The sequence below is a fragment of the Ovis canadensis genome, chromosome 3, assembly GCF_042477335.2.
Source record: "Ovis canadensis isolate MfBH-ARS-UI-01 breed Bighorn chromosome 3, ARS-UI_OviCan_v2, whole genome shotgun sequence".
Lineage (NCBI taxonomy): Eukaryota > Metazoa > Chordata > Mammalia > Artiodactyla > Bovidae > Ovis > Ovis canadensis.
The window spans coordinates 225,673,773-225,681,207 of record NC_091247.1 but is presented as its reverse complement, the minus strand read 5'-3'; positions in this window follow the sequence as shown (position 1 = coordinate 225,681,207).

Sequence of the window (7,435 nt, the reverse complement as noted above, 5' to 3'; positions counted from 1 at the left end):
CAGAGAGGTGACAGGGTCACCCTGTTGCCAATCGGTCAGGACCCACATTCTTAACCACTGTGTCATTCGGCTTCTCAATTCTAAGTGTGATTCAGATGCAGTTATTTCCCTCTGTTTTGTCTGTGTGTTTACTTTCTTACATGAGTAATTCATATTTAAAAGAGCTGGAAAATACAGACAAAAGGAAAAAATAAAGTCATCTACTCTCCCGAAAAGCAAAGGAGAAAAGGAAAGATATAAGCATCTGAATGCAGAGTTCCAGAGAATAGCAAGAAGAGATAAGAAAGCCTTCTTCAGCGATCAATGCAAAGAAATAGAGGAAAACAACAGAATGGGAAAGACTAGAGATCTCTTCAAGAAAATTAGAGATACCAAGGGAACATTTCATGCAAAGATGGGCTCAATAAAGGACAGAAATGGTCTGGACCTAACAGAAGCAGAAGATATTAAGAAGAGGTGGCAAGAATACACAGAAGAACTGTACAAAAAAGATCTTCATGACCCAGATAATCATGATGATGTGATCACTAGTCTAGAGCCAGACATCCTGGAATGTGAAGTCAAGTGAGCCTTAGAAAGCATCACTATGAACAAAGCTAGTGGAGGTGATGGAATTCCAGTTGAGCTGTTTCAGATCCTGAAAGATGATGCTGTGAAAGTGTTGCACTCAATATGCCAGCAAATTTGGAAAACTCAGCAGTGGCCACAGGACTGGAAAATGTCAGTTTTATTCCAATTCCAAAGAAAGGCAATGCAAAGGAATGCTCAAACTACCACACAATTGCACTCATCTCACATGCTAGTAAAGTAATGCTCAAAATTCTCCAAGCCAGGCTTCAGCAATACATGAACCATGAACTTCCTGATGTTCAAGCTGGTTTTAGAAAAGGCAGAGGAACCAGAGATCAAATTGCCAACATCTTCTGGATCATGGGAAAAGCAAGAGAGTTCCAGAAAACCATCTATTTCTGCTTTATTGACTATGCCAAAGCCTTTGACTGTGTGGATCACAATCAACTGTGGAAAATTCTGAGAGAGATGGGAATACCAGACCACCTAACCTGTCTCTTGAGAAATCTGTATGCAGGCCAGGAAGCAACAGTTAGAACTGGACATGGAACAACAGACTGGTTCCAAATAGGAAAAGGAGTACGTCAAGGCTATATATTGTCACCCTGCTTATTTAACTTCTATGCAGAGTACATCATGAGAAACGCTGGACTGGAAGAAACGCAAGCTGGAATCAAGATTGCCGGGAGAAATATCAATAACCTCAGATATGCAGATGGCACCACCCTTATGGCAGAAAGTGAAGAGGAGCTAAAAAGCCTCGTGATGAAAGTGAAAGAGGAGAGTGAAAAAGTTGGCTTAAAGCTCAACACTCAGAAAATGAAGATCATGGCACCTGGTCCCATCACTTCATGGGAAATAGATGGGGAAACAGTGGAAACAGTGTCAGACTTTTTTGGGGGGCTCCAAAATCACTGCAGATGGTGACTGCAGCCATGAAATTAAAAGACACTTACTCCTTGGAAGAAAAGTTATGACCAACCTAGATAGCATATTCAAAAGCAGAGACATTACTTTACCGACTAAGGTCCATCTAGTCAAGGCTATGGTTTTTCCTGTGGTCATGTATGGATGTGAGAGTTGGACTGTGAAGAAGGCTGAGCGCTGAAGAATTGATGCTTTTGAACTGTGATGTTGGAGAAGACTCTTGAGAGTCCCTTGGACTGCAAGGAGATCCAACCAGTCCATTCTGAAGGAGATCAACCCTGGGATTTCTTTGGAAGGAATGATGCTAAAGCTGAAACTCCAGTACTTGGCCACCTCACGCGAAGAGTTGACTTATTGGAAAAGACTCTGCTGCTGGGAGGGATTGGGGGCAGGAGGAGAAGGGGTCGACCGAGGATGAGATGGCTGGATGGCATCACGGACGCAATGGACGTGAGTCTGAGTGAACTCCAAGAGATGGTGATGGACAGGGAGGCCTGGCGTGCTGCGATTCATGGGGTCGCAAAGAGTCAGACACGACTGAGCGACTGAACTGAACTGAACTGAACTGAAGTCTCCCATCACCCACCGTGAACACTTGGAGAGTCTTTCTGTGCTTTTTCTAAGCATACAGGCACGCGTTCTTTTGCAAGAGTGCCTTCATGCGGTATAGTCATTGGCTCTGTCATTTGTTTTCTTCCCCTTACAATAAGTCAAAAACCTCTTTGTACTTCCTCAAACATTTGTCTGCATTGTTTCTCTTAATTGTGGACTGTTTCAAACAAACAGAAACATATGTAAAACAGCCCTATACTGATTTGCCTGCTAGAGAGAGTGGGCATGACAGCCAGGCCAGAGGAAGACCCCCTGGGAAGGTGAAACTCTCTGGGGCACAGACTGGCCTCAGCCTCCCTAAGCGTTGGCAAGAGTCCTCTGGGGCAGCCGGAGGGCAAGGCCGGGGTGTGGCTGCCCTATCAGCATGTACTGCAGGGCGGCGGTGTGGACTTTCAGTACAAAGCAGTCAGAGGCATGGGTGGTCTGTCTTCTTGCTTTTGAGCTCACTGCACCTGTGTCCAGATCTCAGGAGCACTTCTGCAGACACTTCTGCGAGGTGGAACAGTGTCCTTCATGGAGCCAGGCAGCAGGACATGGAGGGGAGAACAAGGGTTCATCAGGCAGTGATCAAGACAGCCAAGGGTGGACGTGAGCCTAGGCCAGGCTCACCGGCTGTTCAGCTTCTTTCTCTTGGCTGTGCTGGCTCTTCTCTGCTTCGAGGGGCCTCTTGGGATTGCTCTCCAGTCGGTGCCGGGGCCTAAGACCTCATGCGGAGTTGAGGCCAGAACCTGAGGATTCCTCTCCAGTGCTGACATGGATCTTGGGGTACTTCTGGAGTCTCCACAGGGGAGTCAGTCCTCGTCTCGAGTGGGGACATGCACGTCCGCTTTCCTCCCGAGCTCTAGCAGCAGTGTCAGGCTTCCCGTCGTGTTGATACAGGGATCTGCGGCTTTCCCTCGAGGCTTTCCCACAGGGCTGTCACACGTGCCACCGCGGTGTGAGTCGATACTCGGCGTGAAAGTCAAGGCAGTGCAGGGAAATCAGGTTCCTCTGGAGTGGACTGAGACATTTGGAGGACTTTTGGAATGGTGGCACGACTCGTTGAGTTCCTCTCGACTTTCCTGTTGAGAGTTGCTCCGGCTGCTCATTGTGGGGTTTCTCTTGTTTCAGAGCACAGGCTCTAGAGCACAGACCCAGGAGCGGTGATGCACAAACTTTGTTGCTCTGTGGCATGGAGAGTCTTCTTGGACCAGGGATCAAACCCGTGTCCCCTGCATTGGCAGGCGGATTCCTAACCCCTGGACCTCCAGGAGGCGGTCTTAAGAAAGACAGCAGAGGGGGTATCTTTTTGGAGAGCTTGTGTTCTTTCCCACGGCTGACTTGAAGGATGCTTGACTGAGTGACAGTTCAGCGCTGGAGATCCTTGCCCCGCGGCATCGTGAGGACATACTGCCGAGCCAGCTGGAGCCCTTCTGCGTTCTGAGCCTTTCTGTGTAAAACCTGTTTTGTTCTTCCTGGTCAGTTTTAAGCTTTTCATCCCCAGAGTTCTGGAATTCCATACTGATAAATCCTCGATGTGGATCTAATTTCATCCATGGTGCCAGCTCTCGGGATGCTTATATCCTTTATTTTTCAGAAATTAAAAGTTTTGGTATCCTTCGCTCCAACTTCTCACTTCTCTTTCTTGAATCCCTGTTACTCAGAATCCTAGACTTCCTGGGCTGGTCTTCTAACTTCCTTTCTTCTGCTCAGAATTTGTTTTTGTTTTTGTTTTAAAGGAAAAACTTTTGTGAAGTTGCTTCAACTTTCTCTTCCTGGCCCTCTATTGGTTTTTACATTTTAAAAAATATTTATTTATTTATTTGCACCAAGTCTTCACTTGCAGCCTGCAAACTCTTTAGTTGTGGCATGTGGGATCTAGTTCCCTGACCAGGGATTGAACCCAGGTCCCCTGCACTGGGAGCATGGAGTCTTAGCCACTGGACCACCAGGGAAGTCCCTAATGTTTTTACTTAATTAATTAATTTATTTTTTTTTTGCATGCGGGATCTTAGCTGACCAGGGATCAAACCAGTGCCCCCTCCATTGGAAGCATGGAGCCTCAAGCATGGGACCTCCAGGGAAATCCTTCTGTTGATTTTTTAAATTCTGCTGTCTTATTTATTATTTCCAACGCACTGTTTTTTTTGTTTGTTTTCTGAATGTTCTTAAAAAAAAAAAACTTCCTGTTTTTTTTTTCATTGACGAAATGGCTTCACTTACCTCTCAGTTATCAAGGGTAATTTTCTTAAAACAATTACTTTCTTCTCTCAATAAGAGTCCTTGATTCCTATCAGAGATGTGGAAGAGGTGTTCAGGTTAAGACATGAACAGAGGAGATGCTGTTGTTATTTTTTATTTTATATTGTTGCTATGATTTATTTTTCTTATTGTTGTTATTTTTTATTCTTTGCCACACTGCCTAGTTACAGAATCTTAGATTCAGTCCCCACCAGGGACTGAACATGGACCACAACAGTGAAAGCACCAAGTCCTAACCACTGGGCCACCAGGGAATTCCCACGTTGCCATTGTCTTATTTATTAATTTATTTTTCTGTATGTTAGAGGCTTTCCTCAGATGTGTGGGGATGTTTGGCTAGCTGCTCATGATTAGAAGAAAAAGGGAAAATAAGTCTACGGATGGTATATGTTGAATTAGCTTCACTGTGAATTGAACTCAGTGGCTGTTCGGTAACTTCCTGGTCTGTCAATATCCTCATTTATTTGTTAGATATTGGTTTATTTATCCTTGGATGTCAGGTCTCAGGTGCAGCCTGTGAGATCTTCTGTTGTGGCATGCAGGCTCAAGGGTAGCTTTCCTCAAACAGTTAATTTCTTTTCTCATGATAGTCTCTGACTCCTACCCATTGTTGTTATTTTTTATTTTTTGTAGCTCTGCTCAGCTTGAAGAATCTTAGATTGTGGGAGCCAGGGATCCAACCATTATCCCCTGCATTGGAAGGCAGATTCTTAACCATTGTCACTAACCACCAGGGACATCTGCGTCAGTATCTTTAAGACTTTCCTCTTGGACTGGTCACAGTCTCCAAAGGCCCTCCAGCTCTTGCCTGGAGGGTAGGGGTCTGGCGGCACATTTCTGGGAGCCCAGCTTGGGGGGGCATGGGCAGAGTCTCTGCATTCAGCAGTCAGTATCCACTGTTTCGGGACAGTCCTCACATTCACCCCTGTCCCCTGCTTGCCCAGTCCTTACCAGAGCTAAGAATTGTTATGCACCAAGCCCGTATCTCCGAACCGACGGAGAGAGCAAGTCCACCACAGTAATGCAAAGGCAAGAAGGGAGTTTATTTCTAGTGCGCTAGGGCCCAAGTCTCATCCAGCACAGTGGAATCTGACGAGAGCCCCGAGCAAAGAAGTATGGCGGCTTATATACAGGCAGTTTTTTGTCTCAGTTACAGGAGTAGCTGGCGTTACATGATTGGCCAGGCAGGATGAGCGCATGTCCTGTCTCTTTCTGGTAAACATGACTCAGGTCCTAGAGCCCGTCGTTTGGTCCCTAACATTCCCCCCTGTCTTTAGATCATATAGAGGAATCTTCCTCTCAGTCCTGAGACACAGTTTGATATTGTTGCTGAAGCATAAACAGCTGTACTGTATTTATGCGTTTTTTATAAAGGCTACAAGTCTATTGATAATACATGGGCCAAAGGTAAGCATCAGTAGAAGTACTAGCAAGAATTTGCCAGAATGAGGGAGAGCTAGAGACAGGAAAGATAGCTAAAGATCTGTCTTCTTCAAAGACACCTTCAAATAGTTCTCTTTATTTCAGCTGTTTTAACCTTTAGATCTACAAGTGACTATCGCTGCCAGTTCCTAAGCATTTGAAAATTCTGTTGTATGAATAAGGGCTGGTTCTCAGCTCTTGGGGCTTCCCTGGTGGCTCAGAGGGTAAAGCATCTGCCTGCAATGCAGGAGACCTGGGTTTGATCCCTGGGTCCGGAAGATCCCCTGGAGAAGGAAATGGCAACTCACTCCAGTACTCTTGCCTGAAAAATCCCATGGACAGAGAAGCCTGGTAGACTACAGTCCATGGGATCGCAAAGTGTCAGACACAACTGAGCGACTTCACCTTCTTTCTTTCTCAGCTCTCAGCTGTCTGCAGTCTGCTAAATCATACTGGGCCTCGTGCTTTCTAGCTGGAAGAGATTCTGTTGCTAGGGCCCCCTTTCCTGTTCTCTCTGTCCGGCGGTTTATGTCTTTAAAAGATTCCTCTTCTGTGGGTTGATAGGCTTCTGGGGGCAGCGTGTCCTCTGTTCATGTCTTAACCTAAACATCTCTTCCACATCTTTGAGGACACAGCATTGTATGGACTTACCATCAGTAGCTAATCACCTCTGGCTGGATATGCACCTCATTTCCATCTTTTCTGTGTCAAAAGCAAGGGGACTGTGCATCTCCTAAGAGCTATGTCTTAGCTCTGATTCTTTTCTCAGGACAAACCCACTTGTGAGATTTGATTATGTGAGTCCACCTAGATCTTTCTCAGTCTGAGATGTGTGTGTGTGTGTCCAGAGTGTGTGTGTGTGTCCAGAGCTCCTTAGAGGCTGGCAGGGGAGGGAAGGGGTATAGATACAGGTGGGTTCAGAATTAGATTCTCTCTAACCCAGCCTGGCACCACAACCTGGAAACCAGATAATCCCAATCTCCAGTCCTACTTCTGTCACTAATCATCTGCCACTTAACCTTTGAGACTCTGTCTGAAAAGTGAAAGTGAAAGTAGCTCAGTCGCGCCTGACTCTTTGCGACTCCATGGACTGTAGCCTACCAGGTTCCTCTGTCCATGGAATTTTCCAGGCCAGAATACTGAAGGGGCTAGACCTTGCCTTCCCCTGAGGATCTTCCCAACCCAGGGATACAACATGTGTAAACTGAGGATAATAATAGCACCTATTTACCATAGAGTTCAGTTCAGTTGCTCAGTTGTGTCTGACTCTTTGTGACCCCATGGACTGCAGCACACCAGTCTTCCCTGTTCATCATGAACTCCCGGAGCTTACTCAAATTCACGTCCATTGAGTTGGTGATGCCATCCAACCATCTCATCCTTTGTCATCCTCTTCTCCTCCCACCTTCAATCTTTCCCAGCATCAGGGTTTTTCAAATGAGTCAGTTCTTCACATCAGGTGGCCAAAGGATTGGAGTTTCAGCTTCAACATCAGTCCTTCCAATGAATATTCAGGACTGATCTCCTTTATAATGGACTGGTTGGATCTCCTTGCAGTCCAAGTGACTCTCAAGAGTCTTCTCCAACACCACACTTCAAAAGCATGCATTCTTCAGTGTTCAGCTTTCTTTATACTCCAACTCTAACATCCATACATGACCAC